Raw genomic sequence first — 20,112 nt, 5'->3', positions numbered from 1 at the left:
GGCAGACGTGACGAAAGCTATTTAAGGCTCTAACCCTCTAAAACCTACACATCCTTCATTCTCTTGTCTTTCCCTACCCACCAGCTGAATGAAGACTTCAGAGAATCTAGAAGAAGCAGCGTGATGTTCCTAATGAATCCTCGGAGGGATGCTGCCCAGAACTGCAGGACCAGGTACACCCGTGTTAGATTTTTACTAGTTTTAGAAATAAACTTGTATTATATAATACCTCTGAAATTCTGATGCTGTGTGTTACAATAATTAGCTATCCTGCCTAAACCACTTCTTTTCTTTCCATTTTACTGATGAAGAATCTAAGGCTTAGGAAAAGTTAAGTAACTTGCTTAACTTTGCTAAGCTATTAGTTGTGGGGAGCAAGGATTAGAACTCAGATCTGTCTGACTCTAGAGCCAGCACTCTCACTGCCCTGAGTCCCTCATGAGACTATTTTATGTAGTCCTAAAGCTTTCATAAAAGTTCCATATGCCCCTTTAATATACACTGCTTCACCAGGCATGACTGAAAAAAACAATAATCAGGGTGACTTCCAACTTCTCTCACATATATGAAGCTCTGTTACTATCTCTAACTCATTTCTGCTACACTTTCTTCTCTTTCAGGTATATTAATTTTACAGTTTAAATATTACTTATGATGTATTTGGGCCTTTTATAGCAGTTCAAAAGATGATGTGGAGACTGGTTATTAAATCCAACCCTTCCCTTAAAAAGTAAGATTACTAAACCTTGACCCTGAATCATCATCAAAAACTCTCTGATTATGAAACAATAAAAACAAGATACGTGAGAAATGGGGTCCATTTCTCTCTAAACTAAGAGGCTGAATCTAGTAAAAATATTAGAACAGGCAGCATTGAACTAAAATATGATCAAAGGTTTATTGTTAATATTAAAATTAGAATATTGAATTTTGACCAGTAGCGTCACTTAGTAAAATGAAGATTAATTCATTTGAGGCAATGGGATAAGCACTGGATTTGGAGTCAGACACACCTAGGTTCAAAACTCTGGGCATATGATTTTCTTTTCTCATATATAAAGCAGGGATAATAGTGTATGTCTTGCAGATTTCTTATCAGGATTAAAATAATGTACATTAAAAAAACTAGTTCAAATTCCAACAACATCCTTTACTGAAATGGAAGAACATATCACCAACTTTATATGGAAAGGAAAGAGGACCTGAATAGCCAAAGCAATATTGAAGAATAACAAAGTAGGAGGCCTCTCATCCCCCGATCTCAAAATGTATTGTACAGGCACAGTAATCAAAACAGCCTGGTACTGATTCAATGTCAGACACATAGACCAATGGAATAGAATTGAGAATCCAGAAGTAAATCTGTCCATCTGTGGGAAGCTGGTTTTCGACAAGGGGTCAAAGTCCATTCAGTGGGGAAGAAGCAGTTTCTTTAACAAATGGTGCTTACAAAGTTGAATGTCCATTTGCAGAGAAATGAAACAGAATCCATACCTAACACCTTATACAAAAACTAACTCAAAATGGATCAAAGACCCAAATGTTAAGGCTAAAGCTGTAACATTTCTTGTAAGATAATATAGAGACAAAACTGTGAGCCATTATTCAGTTATTTCTAAACACAACTACAAATGCACGAACAACAGAAAAAAATTAGATAACTCTGCATAAAAATTAAATACTCATCCAAAGACGTCTCCCAAAGAGTAGAAAAAGAACCTACAGATTGGGGAAAAAATCTTTGGGAATGATGTATCAGATAATGGTCTGATCTCTAAAATATATAGAAAATTTCAACAACTCAATGACAAAAAGATAAACAATCAAGTTAATAAGTGGACAAAGGACATGAACAGACACTTCACCAAAGAAGACATTCAAGTGGGCAACAAACAAATGAAAAGATGTTTGCGATCATTAGTCATCAGAGAGATACAATCAGAACTACAATGAGATATCATCTCACCCCAGCAAAAATGGCACTGATTAAAAAAAAAAAAAAACAAGAAGACAACAAATGACTGTGAGGTTGTGGGGAGATTGGAACCTTATCCACTGCTGGTGGGAATATAAAATGGTACAACCACTATGGAAAATGATATGCTGCTTCCTCAAAAAGATAAAAATAGAAATGCCCTGTGATCCAGTAATCCCACTCTAGGTTTATACTTAGAAATCTAATAGCAGTGGCGTGAATAGACATATGCATACATATGTTCGTTTTGGCATTATTCATAATAGCAAAAAGATGGAAACAACCCAAGTACCTATCAATGGATGACTGGATAAACAAAATGTATTATATCTATACAATGGAATACTACACAGCTATAAAGAATAATGGTGAGTCTGCAAAACTTCTTATAACATAGATGAATCTGGAGGACATTATGCTGAGCCAACCACAAAAGCACAAATATTGTATGATCTCATTTTATAAAAAGACAAAAATAGGCAAACACAAAGGAATCAATGTTCTTTGGTAGTTACCTGAATGGGAGGGGCAAGGAAGGGGAGTCACTCTCTAGACAGTAGACGCTTGTTAGTTTTGGTGTTGGGAAAGGCGACACCAAATGTCAGTGAAGTGAGCACAACTTAACCAAGGTAAAGGATGACACTAAGAAATACACAAGAATAAGGGACAGTATTGGTAAATGCTGTAACATACACAATTTGGCAACAACAGCAGTGACAACCCAAACATATGTGAGTGGTTAACTAAATAGATACGTATGCATATATGTATATTAAAAAAAAAACAAAAACCCTTTGCAGTCAAGTCAGTTCTGACTCAAAGGGACCCTACAGGATAGAGTAGAACTGCCCCACAGGGTTTTCAAGGAGCACCTGGTGGATTCAAACTACTGACCTTTTAGTTAGCAGCCATAGCACTTAACCAGTATGCCACCAGGGCTTCCTCTGTGTGTATAGGAAGATGTATGTGTGTATATATATAGGTGTACCTGTAGGCATATCTATATACATGTTTGTGAGTGTTGCACATATATTCATACATATACTAAAACACATAAGGGACACAGTCACGGACACCTCCCAGATGTAAACACACATCTTGAAGGATTGGTTTACCGGGTTTGAAGGCTTAGGACCATAGTGTTGTGGGACAACTTCGTCATTTGGCGCAGTATAGTCTGTAAAGTTTATGTTACACATCCTAGTTTGGTGAGTAGCATCTGGGGTCTTAAAAGTTTGCGAGCAGCTATCTGAGATACAACTGTTGTCTCTACTCATCTGGAGCAAAAGAGAAAGAAAGAAACCAAAGACTCAAGGAAGAAACCAGTCTACAGGACCAATTGCCTCCGTGAACCACAGCCTCACCTACCCAGAGACCAGAAGAACTAGATGGTACCTGGATACCACTACCTACTGTTCTGGCTAAGCCTACAATAGATCATCCTAGATAGAATTGGAAAAAATCATAGAGCTGAACTCAAAATCTTTTAAAAAAGAAAAAGCCAGAATTACTGGACCAGCAGGGATCTGGGGAACCCCAGAGACAATCACCCTGAGATACCCTTTAAATTTTGAACTGAAACTACTCCTAGAGGTCACCTTTCAACTAAATAACAGGTTGGCTCATAAACACTATCACCCATGAGTACTGTGTTCCTTTTCTATAAAAACAAAAGAAAACAATCATCTGTCTGAGACCAAACAATCAACATTTACCCTAAAGCAAAGATGAGGTGGGAAAGGGGGGCAGGGAAGCAAGAATAATGGAAACAGAACAACCAGAATGGAAATAATAAGAATGTTGGCGCAATATGGAAAATGTAACCAATGTTACTGAACAATATGTGTAGAAATTGTTAAATGAGAACCTAATTTGCTGTTTAAATTTTCACCAAAAACTCAATAAAATGTTACATTAAAAAAAAAAAAAACTAGTACAGTGTTTGACCAAGTTATCCAAAATTAAATCAGTCAAAAAACATTTACTCGGGATTTACTGTGGTCAGAGCATTCTGCTAGATTATCAGGATACAGAGATAAATTAGACAAAACATTAATTATTAAATCCTATGATGGGGTGTGCGTAGAGTACTATTAGAAATGAGGACCCTGGGTGGTGCAGTGGTTGAGAACTCGGCTGTTAACCCAAAGGTCGGCAGTTTAAATCTACCAGCAGCTCCTTGGAAACCCCATGGGGCATTTCTACTCTGTCCTCTAGGATCGCTATGAGTCAATAAAAAATGAGAAAAAGGGCACATAATTCTGCCTGGAGGGATCAATGAAACAAACTTTTATTATATAATGTGTTCTCAGAGATATAACCAGATCATTTATGGCTTTATGAGGTCTAATAAGGAGTCTAGATAATGTCCAGAAGTACATGGTCCATGAGAACACACAGCTAGCTCTGGATCCTTGGAATAAGTTGAAGGCTGCATGAAGTCGACTATTTCCACACAAGCCCATTGTTGGATACCACTGACTGTCATTTTCTTCTTTGTATGTTTATCCTCTTGGCTTTGTATCTTTATCCTCTTAGCTATTTTCTTCACCCTCTTCTGGCTTAAGGTTCTAAATTGTTAATGGACACATTTGTCCTTTAATCATGGTATTTCCAAGACCCATATCCTTGACAGTTACCAGCTATAGGACTTACTTTTCAGACACTGGTAAGGTTGAAAAAACGCTACCCAAATCAAAGTGCAAAAAGACACTTGATTATGCAAGGAAGATCCAAATAGATTTTGGCACATGTCTTCATTGTCTAGTTTTGAAAATCTAAGCTTATGGCTTTGAAATGCTTTGCAAATTCTGATAATTTTTGCCTTAGTGTGTTGTCTATGTCACAGTTACCAGATACACAATCTTGAGAGTCTTAAATGCTACTGCTGTTACACCAAATGATGTGACAAATGATTATCCAACAACAACAACAAAACAAAGGTCTGATACTGATAGAGGTCAAAATGACTACCACGAAAAACTGAATACCCAATTGCAATTAAATAACGATGCAGATCTGGACGCAGAAAATAATGGTCTTTCTTTCAGCTTAGGCTAAATATTGGCTGAAAGAAAGAGGACTCAGAAATGAAGTAAAAACTGTAATGATTTGCAAAATGGATCAAATGTACCATTCCATGACACACAACACAAACTATGCTCTTATTTTTTAACACCAGCTTGTTTTTAAGCCCATATGTTCTTAGATGTTGTAGCAGTTCACCTAGTTTACAAATTTTGACCAATCCCTGCCCACACTACTAACTTATACCATAAAGCCACCATGTGATTAATATCAGTCTCCCTCCCAAATCCTATATGCACCTTTCTTAAATTCTCCCTTTTGAGACACTATTGAGAGACTCTGTTAAGGAGATGATTTCCTTGTCAGCAACTTTAACAACCCCAGATTTTTACGATCAACAAGCTTCCTTGGTGATCTTTGTATGGAATGTGTTGCCATGAATAATGGCCCTCCAAAGATATCAACATCCTTACCCCCAGAACCTGTGAGTATATCATCTTCCATTGTAAAAGATTTTTACGGATGTGATTAAATTAAGGATGGGAGCTTATCCTAGATTATCTCGTGGGCCCAATGTAATCACAAGGGTTCCTATAAGAGGAAGACAGAAGGTCAGAGGGAGGAGAAGTCTATGTAAAAGCAGAAGCAGAGATGGCAGTCATGCAGCCACAAGCCAAGAAATGCTGGCCACCTCTAGAAGCTGGAAGAGGCAAGGAACTGATTGTCCCCTGGAGCTCCAGAAGGAACCAGCCCTGCCGATGCCTTGATTTTAGCTCTGTAAAACTGATTTTGATGTCTGACATCCATAAGTCTGAAATCAGACAACAGAGTAAAATTCCATTGTTTTAAGCCACTATATTTGTGGTAATGTTGTAGCAAATGAATACAGGAGCTTTGGCAGAAATTTGGAATCCATTCTGAGTGGCATGAAAAATCATTGATGTTTTGGGGGAAAGAAGTAACGTGATTTCAAAATTTTTCCCGCCAAAGTACCGTCTTATTGCTCTGTGGAGAATGAAAGGTAAAGCAAGAGCAGAATCACGGAAACCAGTAAGGAAGCCATTGTTGTCAACCTGAGGAGCGATGATGGTGAATTGGATTAAAGAAGACATGAAAATGAAAAGTAGACAAATTTAGGATATATTTTAAATATAAAAATATATATATATAGACTCAACAAATTTGCTGGTGGAATGAATGGTGGGCAGCAGAATTTGAGGATAGTGGCTCAAGGGGGAGTATACAAGGATGACTCCTAAGATTTTTTGCCTGAACTACTGGCTAATGAGGAATCAGAGCAGATGAAGTTGGAAGGAAGATAGTAGCCAGATCGTGAAGGACCTTGTATGCCATGTTAAGGAGTCTGAATAGTGTCACAAAGAAAGTGGGAAAGGATTGAAAAATTCTAAGTTCAGGGATGGCATGGGGGACTAACTGACCTTTGTGGTCCCTTTCATTTAAGACATTCAATTCATTTGTTAAAAGATGCCTCTGATCCAGGAACCATTATTCCATCTCTTTTTTTCCTTATTCCTCTTCGTGTGTAATGCTTCAATTTTTAATTTAAAGTCTGTCCTGAGATAAGATATCAAGAAGATCCTGGACAGCTAAGTTTTACATTTTATGGTCAGTATTAGGTCTGATTTACATTAGGCTGATGGAACATTAGAAAACAAAGAGATCATAAAAATAGTTATATTTGTTCATAACAGCCAAATGGCAGATCAAGGGAAAACTAGCTGGTGGATAGAGGGCATATGGCAGGGGCATTTATATTGCTCATGTAAATTCATCGAAGTTCAAGAAGGATACAGATTCTAGACATAGGATGTAAAATGCATAGGACTTGATAAAGAGATTGCATGAAATGGTAAGGGAGAAAGCAAAATCTAGGCTGATTCCCAGGTTTCTGACCTGGATTACCTGGATCACAATGCTATTCACTGGAAACAATACCGGAGGGAGAGGAAGTTGGGAAGGTGGAAGGGAAGGAATGATGGATTCAATTTGGACACATTGATTTTGAGATGCTCAGGAGACACCCAAATGGAGTTGTCCAGTATGCCAAAAAATATTAATGTGATGTTCAGTAAGCTGGCGATACAGACCCAGACAATAGGAGTGTACAAGTGGTTGGTGAAATCATAGAATGGATGAAGTTAACCTGGGAGCAAGAGCCCTGGGGAATTCCAACATTTAAGAGGCAGCATACAATTTTGAACAAGCACTGAAGATACAGTCACTGCCTGATAAAATTAAGTTCCCACTGGTACCTTGTTGTTGCTCATATAAATTTATCAAAATTCATTACCTTTTACTCTTTTACACCCACACCTCCCACACCCTAATTAACTAAAGCAATTATATTACATAATGTGCTCATCCTGGGGCAATTTTTAAAAGGGAGACTTTAAGTAGAATAAAATATCTCAAACTACATTTTAAACAAGGTTCTGTAGATTGCTTAGTAAATCTGTTTTTTAAAAATACCACTTTAAAGCGAAGATATGTCATTCCAATTGACAGTCCAGAGAAAGTTTTGAGTAACAAATTCTAAGCCTCCAAAAGTAGGATTAAAATTTTAGATGCCGAATGATTCCAGGAACAGCAAGCAGTATTTCTGCATGTTACAGTAAAATAAAGGCAAGCGGGACATATCTGCCAAATTTTATATTATAATTAAATCATTTTTATGGATGCAGCTTTAGTTTAGGGGAGAACGTTTGTGGGAATTTTTAATCAGATAAAAATAGGGCTGTTGTTTTCTCTATACTAATTAACATAGTTGACATTTAGCCAGATCTGCCCCGGACACAGCAGGGGATGTACAGTTTGTCCTGATTCTGTGGGAAATGAAAAATGCAGTACTTGGCACACGAAAAAATATGTGAACCCAAAAAATGTTAAATATAGCAAGTCAAATTAAGTAAATTGATTTACTGAAGGGCAGTCTATGCTTTCGAGAGAACGGAGCAGGAAGGAAGACTCTCTGGACTACTGAAAAACATCAGGGACCTTGAAGTTAACTATTAATAGTATATGTTAATAAAGAAATATGTTTAGTTGAAGACACTTTATTACAGCTCAATTAAATATGCAGTTATTCTTCCCATAGTTTAAAAAGGAACCGGCAGTGGCTCATACATGGTATATAAAGACATGGTAAGACATTTTAGCACAGAAAGGCTGCTTCGATGTTATCTATTCCAGTTCTTTCATTTAGATGAGGAAAATTGGTCCCAGGGATGTTGAATTATTATAATTTGATAAAGTCACACTGATACATTGCCCTCTTAGAACCTGTACCTCAGATCCTTTGGCTCATGGACTGAAAACTTTACAGGAACACCAAAGCTATAGCAACAGTTCAGATAGCCAGAGTGCTTAAAGAATAGTTTAAAGTTTTGGTTAACTAATGGTTTTATAAGGTTCAGCCTCAAACATGAAAGTGAACTGAATACTTAAATAACTTAAAATACCTTAAGTTCATCACTCCAAAGAGCAAATTGTATATTGTTTAGCATTATGGCTCCTCCAGATACAGGTGGTTTAAGTGTCTGCATAGAAAATATTCTGACTCCACTAAAAAAACAATAAGACCCCTAAAATTTTAGGACATGTGTTAGCCAGCCTCCAAGAGGGACCTCAGTGATCCTCACCTCCTGGTATCCATGCCCTTGTATAATCTCCTCCTTCCATATTGTATAGGAGTGACCTGTTTAGCCAAAATAATATTGAGAAAATGTTGGTGTGTAACTTCTGAGGCTAGATCATAAAAGATATTGCAGCTTCCACTTTGCTCTCTCTTGGCTCACTCACTCTGGCAGAAGTCAATCACCGTATCATAAGAACACTCAAAGCCCGGTGGAAAGGTCCACGTGGCAAAGAATTTAGGCTTCCTGTCAACAGCCTGCACTAACTTTACAGTCTTGTGAGTGAGCCATCTTGGAAGCAGATCCTCCAGTACCAGTCAAGCCTTCAGAAGCCCCAACCAACATCTAGATTGCAACATCATGGGAGACTCTGAGCCACAACTACCTAGCTGAGCTGCTCCCAAATTCATGAATCACAGAAACTGTGTGAGATAATGAATGTTTATTGTTGTTTTAAGTCACCAAATTTTGGGATAATAGATAACTAATATAGGACTTTGAGATAGCTTCATAGCTAGCTGCAGGCTAGTCGACTCCAACTCATGGTTATCTTGTGTATAACAGAAAAAAACCTTGCCTGGTCCTGCATCATCCTCTCTATTGACAGTATGTTCAAGTTCATTGTTACAGTTAGTAAAATATTTTGACATGTCTTTATATGTTGTGTATGAGCCATTACTAGTTCCTTTCTTAAACCCATGGTAAGAATAATTGCATATTTAACTAAGTTGTAACAAAAGGTCTTCAACTAAGTATATTTATTGAAAGCAAAATAATAATAAAAGATCTGGTTAATTGAGGGCTTTAGTGAATGGGTTTAGTTATTCAAGGCTGTATCATATCTTCTTTATGAACATGCATGAGGAGTCCTGGGGTTGTATGACCTTGGCCAGAAACTTCACTTCTATGACTCCTTTTAGAAGGAAGGCCCTTTTCTTAGCCTCATCTTTCCACATGGAGAGACATTCAATAAAGTTAACTCCTAACCTCTCTTTGCCCCTACACTCACTCTGTGGGGAAGGAGGATTTGCTTGATCAGTGAATTCAGAATAAAAGAAATAGACATGCTTGACCCTTGGCCAGGGCTGGGACTAGAGTGAAGAGAGTGAGGCACTTGAGGCACAAAATTTAAGAAGGCACTCGCTCTTAGAGTGATGAGGCGGGCACTCACAACCCCGAGAGTGAGGGCCTTCTTGAGTTTTGTACCCTAAGCCCCTCGCGGTCTTCACCTTAGCCCCAGCCCTGTGCATAACCTTCCTCTGGTTGGATTTGCCTGATTGCTTAGGTCATATGTCTAACCTACCCTCTGCCCCATGGTAAGGGGCTTATGTGTGCCTAAGGAGGCCTGTGGGAATCTCATGGCCCCATGTCTAGATAAGCAAGTTTATCCAATATGGGAGTAAAATATGGCCACACATAAAAGCCATTATCTTCCAATTTAACTTTTACCACCATTAAAGCTGTATTTTAATTTCCAGTTATCTGACTATGACTGTTTCAGTCTATTCCAGAGTCAGGGAGAGGAAAAGGGTGTTATTTAATAACATTCACATACATAATACATACATATCAGTAAGTCACAGTTCCCTCATTGACCAAAGTTAGGCCTAGATGAATACTAGGAACATTTACAGTGCTACTGTTGGGAAGGAGAGGGGTAGAGGGATGGCATTTTGTTTATTTTAAAATACGGTTTATAGCTCGTGTTATTCCCTGGAGCTATAAGGCCCTTTCTAACTCCATTCCAGGGAGTTTAACTCAGTGTCCCTTTGTGAAGCCCTCCCTACGTGATGACTCAAGATCACGCCAATCTTTCTCTGCTTTGATCTTTAATAACACTTGTTTGGACCTCATAGTTCGCGATTATTTTTAAATGGTATCTGTTCTCAAATTGTTTGAAGTATATGTCACTTACCTCTTCAATTAGATTGTAACTCCTTGCTGGCTTTCTTGTTTTGGATTCCTCCCCCCAGGGTTGTCAAACAGTCTTGGGGCACATTACATGGGTATCATTGTACATGTATTGATTGACTTAATGCAAACATTTCTTCATGAAAAACCCACTTAACAGGCTTTACCTCCTTCTATATCATTTTGCCTTAGAAATCATTTCTTATTTCAAAACGTAGTATAAAGATTTTCCATATGGACCGCTTTTTCTAAGAAGCTATATAGCACGTAAAACACCTAAATCTATCAGGTATTACAACTTTTTAAGTTATAAGCTCTTTGAGTTACTCATATTTCAGAAATGTGTTTAACTTTTTGCTATAACTATTCCACACTTAGAAATAACACAATAAATTAGTAATTATTACAGCCAGTTTGGGGTGCTTTCTTGTGCCAAGTACAGCATTTATATTATCTCGTTCAAACCTCAGAATGACCCTGCTTTATTCCCAATTCTTAGTGGAGGAAACTGAAATTAAGAAAAGTTAAGTAATCTGATCTAGAACACGGGTAGTGAGTGACAAGACTGAGCTTCAGACTGATGTCTGAGTCCTAAGCTTATGCTATTTTCACCTTGTTCTTGGTAGACCAACCATGTCTCTTAATCCCAAATTCCTAGTACTGAGATCAACACAATACTGTAAATTCATAAGGATAAAAATGTAAGTGACTTAAAACCAGCAAACTTTGAAGTTCTGAGGACAAAGTGTTTTTTTGTGTTTCAGCTCTTCATACAATACCTGTAACACAGTAGTCACTCAGTAAGTGTTTGTTAAACCAGTGGTGGCTATCTGGAACCAACAGTGTTCTAAGGGAATTAACAAATGTAATATTTTGTGAATTGACAGCCTGAAATAGGTTGAGACAGGTGCAGTACTCCCTCCACTGCATCTACCAATTTTTGTATGATAAATATTTTTTTCAGTTTAGTCATATCATAACTATTAACTCTTGCTTTGACATTTTTAACCATGGCCTTTGGACCTTGACTTTCCTATGAATCTTTTTTGAAATGAATACTAGGTTTATTCAAATTCCTATGGCTTCAATTATTATTCCCAGGAGCCTTGCTCGAAGACAAATTACAGAATGTTTAGAGATGCTTTCCTTGATTAGATTTGAACTGCCTGGGGCTAATTTTCTTCTCAGGAAAAATGTCATGGTACACAAAGGTTCCTACCAGCTTGTAATATGGTTATTTGGCCCATCTGCTATTTTAAATAACATGTCACTTTAGGTTTGTTATTTAGTGATTTATTTATTGATGATGCCATGGAGTTTTATTCTGAGAGTGTCAGTTTTCCAGGAGTTTCACAAGGAGCAACCTGCACCTAGTATTGAACACCATTCTACAATGCATTTCTCAGTAAGTTGTAGGGGAAAAATTAACTTCCTCAAGTTCACCTCTCTTCCACTGAACCAGAAGCATTAACTGTTTATTTACAATTGAGACCAGACTGGGGGGAAAAAAGGAAATTTCAAGCAAACTTATCCAGCATAAATCCAAGCTGTTGCCAACTGCTAACCATATGGTGGTAGGAAAAAAAAGAATTATGTAAGACACAATGACCAATATCCACTCCCTCATCCTTCCTTAGTGATGGAATCTTGATTTTTGCTGGGCTTATGACCATTCAGGAAGAAAAAGCTTCCCATGTAGTTAGGTATATCCATGTAACTAAATTCTGACCAATGGATGTTTTAGAATTGTTCTTTAAGATTTCCTGGAAGACTCCTTAAAGGGAGATCATGTAACCTTCTTAATCTGTATCTCTATTTGGGCTGCAAATAAAATGTAATGGCTGAAGTAATTCTGGGTTATTTTGTAGAAGCCACATGGTGAGAGTGTCAGAGCAACAAGGTAGAAAGGGTTTGTGTTCTTAATGATGCAGCAGTGCCATACCAACCCTGGACTGTGGACTTCCAAACTTCATTTATGTAAGAGAGAAAAGAATTTATGTCTTGTTTAATCCACTGTTATGGGCAGTTTTCTGTTTTTTCATCTGTACCTAATCTCAAGAGATAGACATATTAGAGTCCTCATCTGTGGTTCTGTCTCAGGCAAAGTACAGAGAAGGATCTGATCTTACTTCCATGATTATCTCCTTTTTCTACTCCCCCCCACCCCAATATGTTTCCATTTGCCCCATAGAACCCAAAAAGCACTTAGATAGCTTCTTCAAAGAGGGGGATCTTGTCAGTTGCTCCACCTTAGCTAATGAATACAGTAGAAATTTCTCAAATAATATGTTTATATTCTCCCAAGACGGCCTAAATAAATATACTGGGTTTTGTTCTGTGAAATTAGTTTCAATGATTTCCCTGCACTTAACACAGCTCATTAATTTTATACGTTTAAGGACCCTAGAACCTTTTCTTAGAGTACCTACAAATGCAAACCAGCCAAATATGACTCAACTGCAAATTTCAAACTGGTTTATACAGTACATTGAAAAAGACCACATAGCTGTTCCCCGAGAAACCTAGTTTCTCTTTTCAAGTGGTGCCTCATTTTCCCAATTTAACTTCTAAAATGTTTCAATCTGTTAATATATAATGAGTCCTGTGTTGTAGGATTATAAACTAATTTCTTTTTAAATTAAAATAATTATTTTTACCCTTGAAAAAATACTTTACTCATTAAATAATGAATTTATTAAGGAGGTAGATAAGAGTAGAGGGTAGAAATAGAAAGTGAAAGAAAAAAATTAAACTTTAACACAGAAGAAAACTTTTCTAAGTGCACATAAAACATTTTGGCTGAGTAAATTCGTACAAGGAATACCAAAAGATTTTTAACCAGCAGCAACAAAAGCCTGACAAATCTAAAAAGACAAGTGTCCTTATGATCTAATATGATAAACTTGTCTTCATAATTAGCAAATTGGTGTTGCTAATATAGCACATGGAAGAGTATGCTCAGATGTTCCTCCAGTGGGAACAATGTGCATGATTCGAAACTATGAGCAATGGCCATGAAATGACTGGGGAAATGCACTCAATTGCCAAATCATATCCTCAGGCACCAGAATGTACGTGAATCCTCTACCCACTACTGACTCATGTTTCTAAGGTATGTTGACACATTTATTTGTCATATGTCTGTAGTCTGCAATATGATGTAATACGAAAAGCACTGGGTTCAAGGTCAGAAGACTTGAGTTCTAGTCCAGGCTTTAATATGAATGGCTTTGTACATGCCCAGTGTCAGTTTACTTATCAGTAAATTGGAGTTAATAACACCAGCACTGCCTGCCTCAGAGGTCTATTGTAAAGATCAAACCATGTGTATATATCAGTGCTTGGTAAATTATAAAAGTTAAGCATTATTATATTACTGCAGGTTTTCCCATCTGTACCCTAGGATCTACTTGTGACTTTTTTTTTCCCTGAAAATCTATTTCGAAAATTAGTAGGCAATTCAAGAAATCTTTTAGTGGCCTTTCTCAAGAGCAAATCCCTTAACCCCTTGAGTCTTTTTATAAATGAGTTGGACTAGGCCAATGGGCCAAAATTTTCTTTAGCAGCAGAAAACAATTTTTAATAAACTTATTCAGAACATCAGCATGTAAAATGGGGAAAAGAAATGTTCTCTTGGTTGAAATGGTTGAGGCTAGAGTGAGGAAGACTCAAGAGTCCTGCCTGATTAGACTTCTCTCCTACAGTAGTCCACTCAGACAGCCACTGAGACCCCTCACAACAAATCTCAAACCTTTCCCACTCTAGCTTTCTACAATGCTGATGTTATGATGCCAACCCTTATGTTCCTATGATTCTTTTAATAATAATAATACTAATAAATTTTAATAATAAATAATAAAAATTTATTTTGTTGCTGAGAACGTACACAGCAAACAAAGCATATACCAATTTAACAGTTTTTACATGTACAATTTAGTGACATTGATTACATTCTTTGAGCTGTGCAATCATTCTCACCCTTATTTTCTGGGTTGTTAATCCTTTATTAACATAAACTCACTGTGCCCTAAGGTTACTGTCTAATCCTTTGAGTTGGTGTTGTCAGTTTGATCCCATACAGATAGTTCTTAAAAGAGCATAATGCTCAAGGCAGACCTTTTTAACTAGTTAAGCTAAACTATTGTTCAGTTTTAAGATGACTTCAGGGGATATTTTTGGTCTAAGGTTTAAAGATTATCTCAGGGCAATAGTTTCAGGGGTTCATCTACCCTCCATGGCTCTTGGAAGTTTGGAACTCATTAGAATTTTAAATTCTGTTCTGCACTTCCCCCTTTTGATCAAGATTCTTGTCTAGAATCTTGGATCAAAATGTTCAGTAATGGTAGCCATCACCATCCAGTTCTCCTGGTCTCAGGGCAAAGGAAGCAGTTGTTCATGAAGGCAATTAACCACGCCTTCCATATCCTCCTCCTATCCCTGACTCTCTTTCCTCTGTTGCTCCAGGTGAATAGAAACCAATTGTTGTACCTTGTACGGCTGTTTGCAAGCTTTTTAAACTCCAGGTGCCACGCAGTGAACTAGGAGGTAGAACAGAAGCACTAAACATGTTATTAGGCCAAATAACTGAGATGTCCCATGAAACCATGACCTTAAATCTCCAAACCAAGGAACCAAATCCCATGAGGTGTTTGATTGCACATAAACAGCCTCAGCAGCTGCTCTTTTTGTTGTGGTGGTATATATATCAATCACACAGCTTTTGCCAATTCAGCTTTTACAGGTGTAGAACTTATTGACAGCAATTAGAATAATCTGTTGTGCAGCCCTACACTTAATCAGTGTGATTTTTCCATCACCTTTAACCCCCATTTTTCCCTACCTCCTGCCCCTGGTAACCACTAATAAACTTTGTTTTCCGTACATTTGCCTATTCTTGTCTTTTTTTTTTATAAGTAAGGCCATACAATATTTGTCCTTTTATGACTGGCTTATTTTGCTTAGCATGATGTCTTCAAGCTCCATCCATACTGTAGCATGTATCAAGACTTCATTTCTCCTACTGGTTGAGTAGTATTCCATTGTATGTATGTATTGAATTAAAACTCACTATTCTAAATACTGTAGTATGTTGTGGTTGGACAAATACCCTAGTGTCCCCAATGACTTTAAATACCAGATAGTCCATCATCTCAGCCTTTGTGAACTCTTGGTAGCTAACAAATTTGCTGAAATGAAGCCAAGTCAGTCTAACCAGATAAGTACCAAATTCCTTAAGATGGAGCATGTCTTTAAGAAGCCACATGACATACCTCGGCAGTCCTTATCAAGCAGAGAACTCTGCCTGAAACTATAAAAGTGAATATTGAATGGGCAGTTCTCCAACTTGTTCTCCACTGAATATATAGCAATGCTGCAGGCTCTTTGAAACTCTTTTCAGTAAGAATGGCTCAGAGATGAAGAAGCCACTTATTACAAAGCAAGCTATACAATGCCATTTCTCAATGGCCCAAATAAGAAAGACTGCTTAGGGAAGTTATCTTCAGGATATACACATCATAAAATCACAGAATGTCAGAGCCGGAAGTGAAGTTAGAGAATGACCAGCCTGTTTTACAAATGGATCTGAAGTCCAGAAATACTGTAAGCTGCCCAAGGTTAGGGATTAACTCAAGCGTCATTAAATGAACATTAATTGAGTACTAACTATGTGCGAAATGGTAAAGGTAGGAGGTTTAAATAAAACATGATTCCTGTCCAAGTAGTGGGAGAAGACAGACAAATCAATCAATTGTAGTTAGACGGTTGTAGAACCAAAACTCAAGTCTGTGTCCAAATTCTTCAGTGTCTGTCCCACCACATCACACTGCCTCTGAAATAAAAACATTTGAGTTTGGTAATGGGGAGCCATGGTCAAACCAATCCAGAGATGCATTGATGTCAGCTAAGCCTAGGACTTTGGAGTGCACAGGTACTTACCACATTTCTTAAATGCCTATGAGCAGTAGAGGGGATTCTATCCTCATACGAAAGAAAATTCTTACAAGTATTTTTCACCTCTACTTACAAGAATTTCTTAGAACACTGAGGAAATGCTTATGGAAAAGTCCTACAAAGAAAAATATCATAGCATGGCCTTTGCTTCAACTTTTAAAGAAATCACTACCAAGGTCAAAGTCATGAAAAATTCCATTAGCTGCTGGCATACTTCTCAACCTATTTGAACAAGAAAAAGGAAATTTTAATTAGCTGTCAACGTAGGTTTGTTTTTCTTTAGTATATAAAATACTGAAGAAATAAATAAAATTTCTAAGATCCATCATCGGGGGGTGGGGGACCTATGGCCGCATCTATAAAATCTTAATTCTTCATTATTGGCAAGATTCTAACATGAGTTCTCTCTCATCAATTGCTGCTTATTGTGTCCTTTATAAACTGCATTGTGGCTTTCAGCTAAAATGGAATAAAACCAGCACATATACCTAACAGAAAAACACTAGGCAACAACATCAATATTCCTGCATTTCTTTGAAGTTAGGCTGCTTTACAAGGATTCCATCATTTATCCATTCATTTAATCATTCATCAGCAAACATTCAGTGTCTTCTACAGGATACCATGATACTAGGAGGTATGTAGAATCCTCAAAACGTAGTACTCCTCAAAGTGTAGTTTGAGAACCCACCGGCATCAGACTCACCTGGAGAACTTGTTTAAAATGTAGGTTCCTAGACCCTGCTATTATAGATCTACTGTATTGGTTATAGTTCCTGGTTGCAAGCAACATAAACCAACTTCAGCAAACTTAACCAAAGAAGGAACTGACTGGGTAGATACCAGGATCAGAGATTGGAACTAAAGGAGCTTTAGAGGATTGCATTGTGTTTAGTTACCATTGTATTTTTAACTGTTTGGCATCCAGATATATACTTTATATTTAATTCAAAGGTGATACTGTGGATGTTGACTGTTGATCTGCATGTTGACACTGTCATTGTCCCCAGTTCTTACCTTGTCTTTACATCAGTGCTCTAGATTCAAAGTCCTGAGAAAGAGCATCCAAATGAGGTACGGGCCCAGTTGACTCTTCCTGAAACTGTACCCAAAGGGAGAGTGCTCAAAAGGGAGAACACTAAAAACTGGTTGCCATCAACTGGATTCTGACTCATAGTGAGCTTACAGGACACAGTAGAACTGCCCTGTAGGGTTTCCAAGGAATGACTGGTTGATGTGAACTGCTGACCTTTGGCTTAGCAGCTGAGCTCTTAACCACTATGCCACCAGGGCTCCAAAAGGGAGATTTGGATACAAATGGTAAGTGAAGTTAAATGCTGATAAGTCAAAACAGACTAATGCCTGGCTTCCTATTGCATCAGAATCTTTGAGGGAATTTTCTACATTTTGAACACACTTTTCAGATGATTCTAAAGTATTCTAAGGTGTGGGAAACAGTGATGTAAAGGATATGATCTATATTAGAGTGGAAAGCACAGGCATTTATGAAAGTGAAGAATAATTGCAAGGTCATGGTCAGATGTTATCCTGCTCTAGACAGTGTACCCTACCTCCATTCCTCACCTATATCAGTAGTCCATACAATAAAAAGTGAGCATCTTCATAAAAATATATATTGTTTATAAAGTCAATGTCAGTAGAATGTAAGTGCACGCTCACTTTTTTTATGGGAAGGTTTGGTTTCGTATGTTAACATGAAAATAATAATAATTATAAATCCAAGGCAAATATAAACAAATGCATGACAGTTATATAGAACATATATACAATAAAATAAAAGTAATCAAAATTCTTTAATTCAAACTGTTATGTATACTTTTTTATATTTCCTAATTTTTCTGAAATGAGACCAAAAAAAAGCTACGCAAATTAACTCATTGGGACTATAATTGATCATTTTTAGTGACTATGCTCAGAGTCGTATGGCTGGTAGTTTCAGAACTTCCTAAAACACTACCTGTCAAGTTTTTTTAAGTTAAAAAAGTTTTCATCAACATCACTTGACGAAGGTCAAATGAAGTGAATTGATCACCAATAAGATACTTCAGGGCAGATGATGAAGCAAAGCTAACCAGTATTTGAGTGCTTTCCACATATATAAGTTTTATTCTAGGGACTATGTTATAACAAAAACTTTAAAAAGTTCTTAGTAGAAAACAACTGAATAATGTTAAATCAACTTATGAACAAATTCATAATGGTGTTGTGAAGATTCTAGATTGTCAGATGTCTGGTTTAACAGTCCTAAAGCATCTTTATCCCATACCAATTCCAGTTCGAGAGCAAGATCAACAACCAGCTCTTCAGTGTTGCATTGACATGAGATAGGAATAAGCATAAAATAGAAGACTCATAGGCCGTTTTGAAATAGATGATCAACTGCTGTGTGATAGCTGTGGCTCAGGGCAACCAGGAATGTTCTGGCTCTTTTTAACAGAAAAATATCTATTAGGCACTGATGATTGCCATGCTTCTAACTGATCACAGGGCTCAGAGCAAAACCGAAAACAGTAAACCAACTTTGCAGTTAGTGACTATATTCAGGCAGTCAGGATCGTGACTGGCTTCTAGTAACCAAAAAACCAAACCTACTGCTGTCAAGTTGATTCCCACTCATAGCGACCCTATAGGACAGAGTAGAACTGCCCCATAGAGTTTCCAAGGAGCACCTGGTGAATTACAACTGCCGACTTTTGGTTAGCAGTGGTAGCACTTAACCACTATGCCACCAGGGTTTCCTGGCTTCTAGTAGGAAATCAATAAATGTTCCTTGTCAAGCAGTCATTCATTTGGCAAAAGCTGTTGGTGTTACCTTGATCAAATCCATCCCTTTCCCTACCCTTTTCTCCGCCACATGCAACACATGGAGAAAATAATCATTATCCACAGTGTCATCTCTGAATTAAATATAAAATACATATCTTGATGCCAGAGAGTTAAAAATACAAAGGTAACTAAACACAATGCAAAACCTAAACTAAAATGTGTGCTTAGCTAGAGGCTAAAAAGAAGGAAGAAAGAAAAGCAATTTGGGTTCAAGCAAGAAGGGATTTTTGTGCCGTTTTTATGTATAATATTTTCAGCTTTGTCTTTATGAAGCTTAGAGAAATTTGCTAAAAAACGCATATTAAAATGCAACTAGCTGGCCAACTCACAAGGCAAGTCTTGTAGGTATAGACCATTATTATTAGTATAGTTAATAATTATAATAAATATTTGTGTAGCACTATACATTACCAAAGTGCTCTGGGCTCTTATTTTGATGATACTGAGTCATCAAAGCAAAAAGCATTATCATTTTTATTGACTAATGAGAATTGGAGCCATGGTGGCACAGTGGTTAAGAGCAAGACTGTTAACCAAAAGGTTGGCAGTTCGAATCCAGCAGCTGCTCCTTGGAAACCCTATGGGCCTATTCTACGCTGTCCTATAGGGTCACTATGAGTCAGAATCAACTCAATGGCAATGGATTTTTAATGAGAATGAAGTTTAACTGTTCTGTGTAACCTACAAAGAAAAAGACAGATGGACTAAAAGTTTGAATGTTTGCATAAATTTCAGTTAACATACTTA

General features: G+C 37.3%; 1 long non-coding RNA gene across 2 annotated transcripts in view; it reads left to right on the top strand.

The window, feature by feature from the left end:
- Positions 1-20,112, top strand: part of LOC126078807 (uncharacterized) — an 83,251-nt gene that overhangs the window by 4,923 nt on the left and 58,216 nt on the right. For both annotated transcript variants that reach the window (XR_007518161.1, XR_007518160.1), the window contains exon 3: positions 85-173. This is a non-coding gene — a long non-coding RNA (uncharacterized LOC126078807). The remainder of the gene's footprint in view (positions 1-84; positions 174-20,112) is intronic.

The sequence above is a fragment of the Elephas maximus genome, chromosome 7 (genome assembly GCF_024166365.1).
Source record: "Elephas maximus indicus isolate mEleMax1 chromosome 7, mEleMax1 primary haplotype, whole genome shotgun sequence".
NCBI lineage: Eukaryota > Metazoa > Chordata > Mammalia > Proboscidea > Elephantidae > Elephas > Elephas maximus.
The sequence above is the reverse complement of the archived record's forward strand: the minus strand, read 5'-3'. Positions and strand labels throughout refer to the sequence as shown.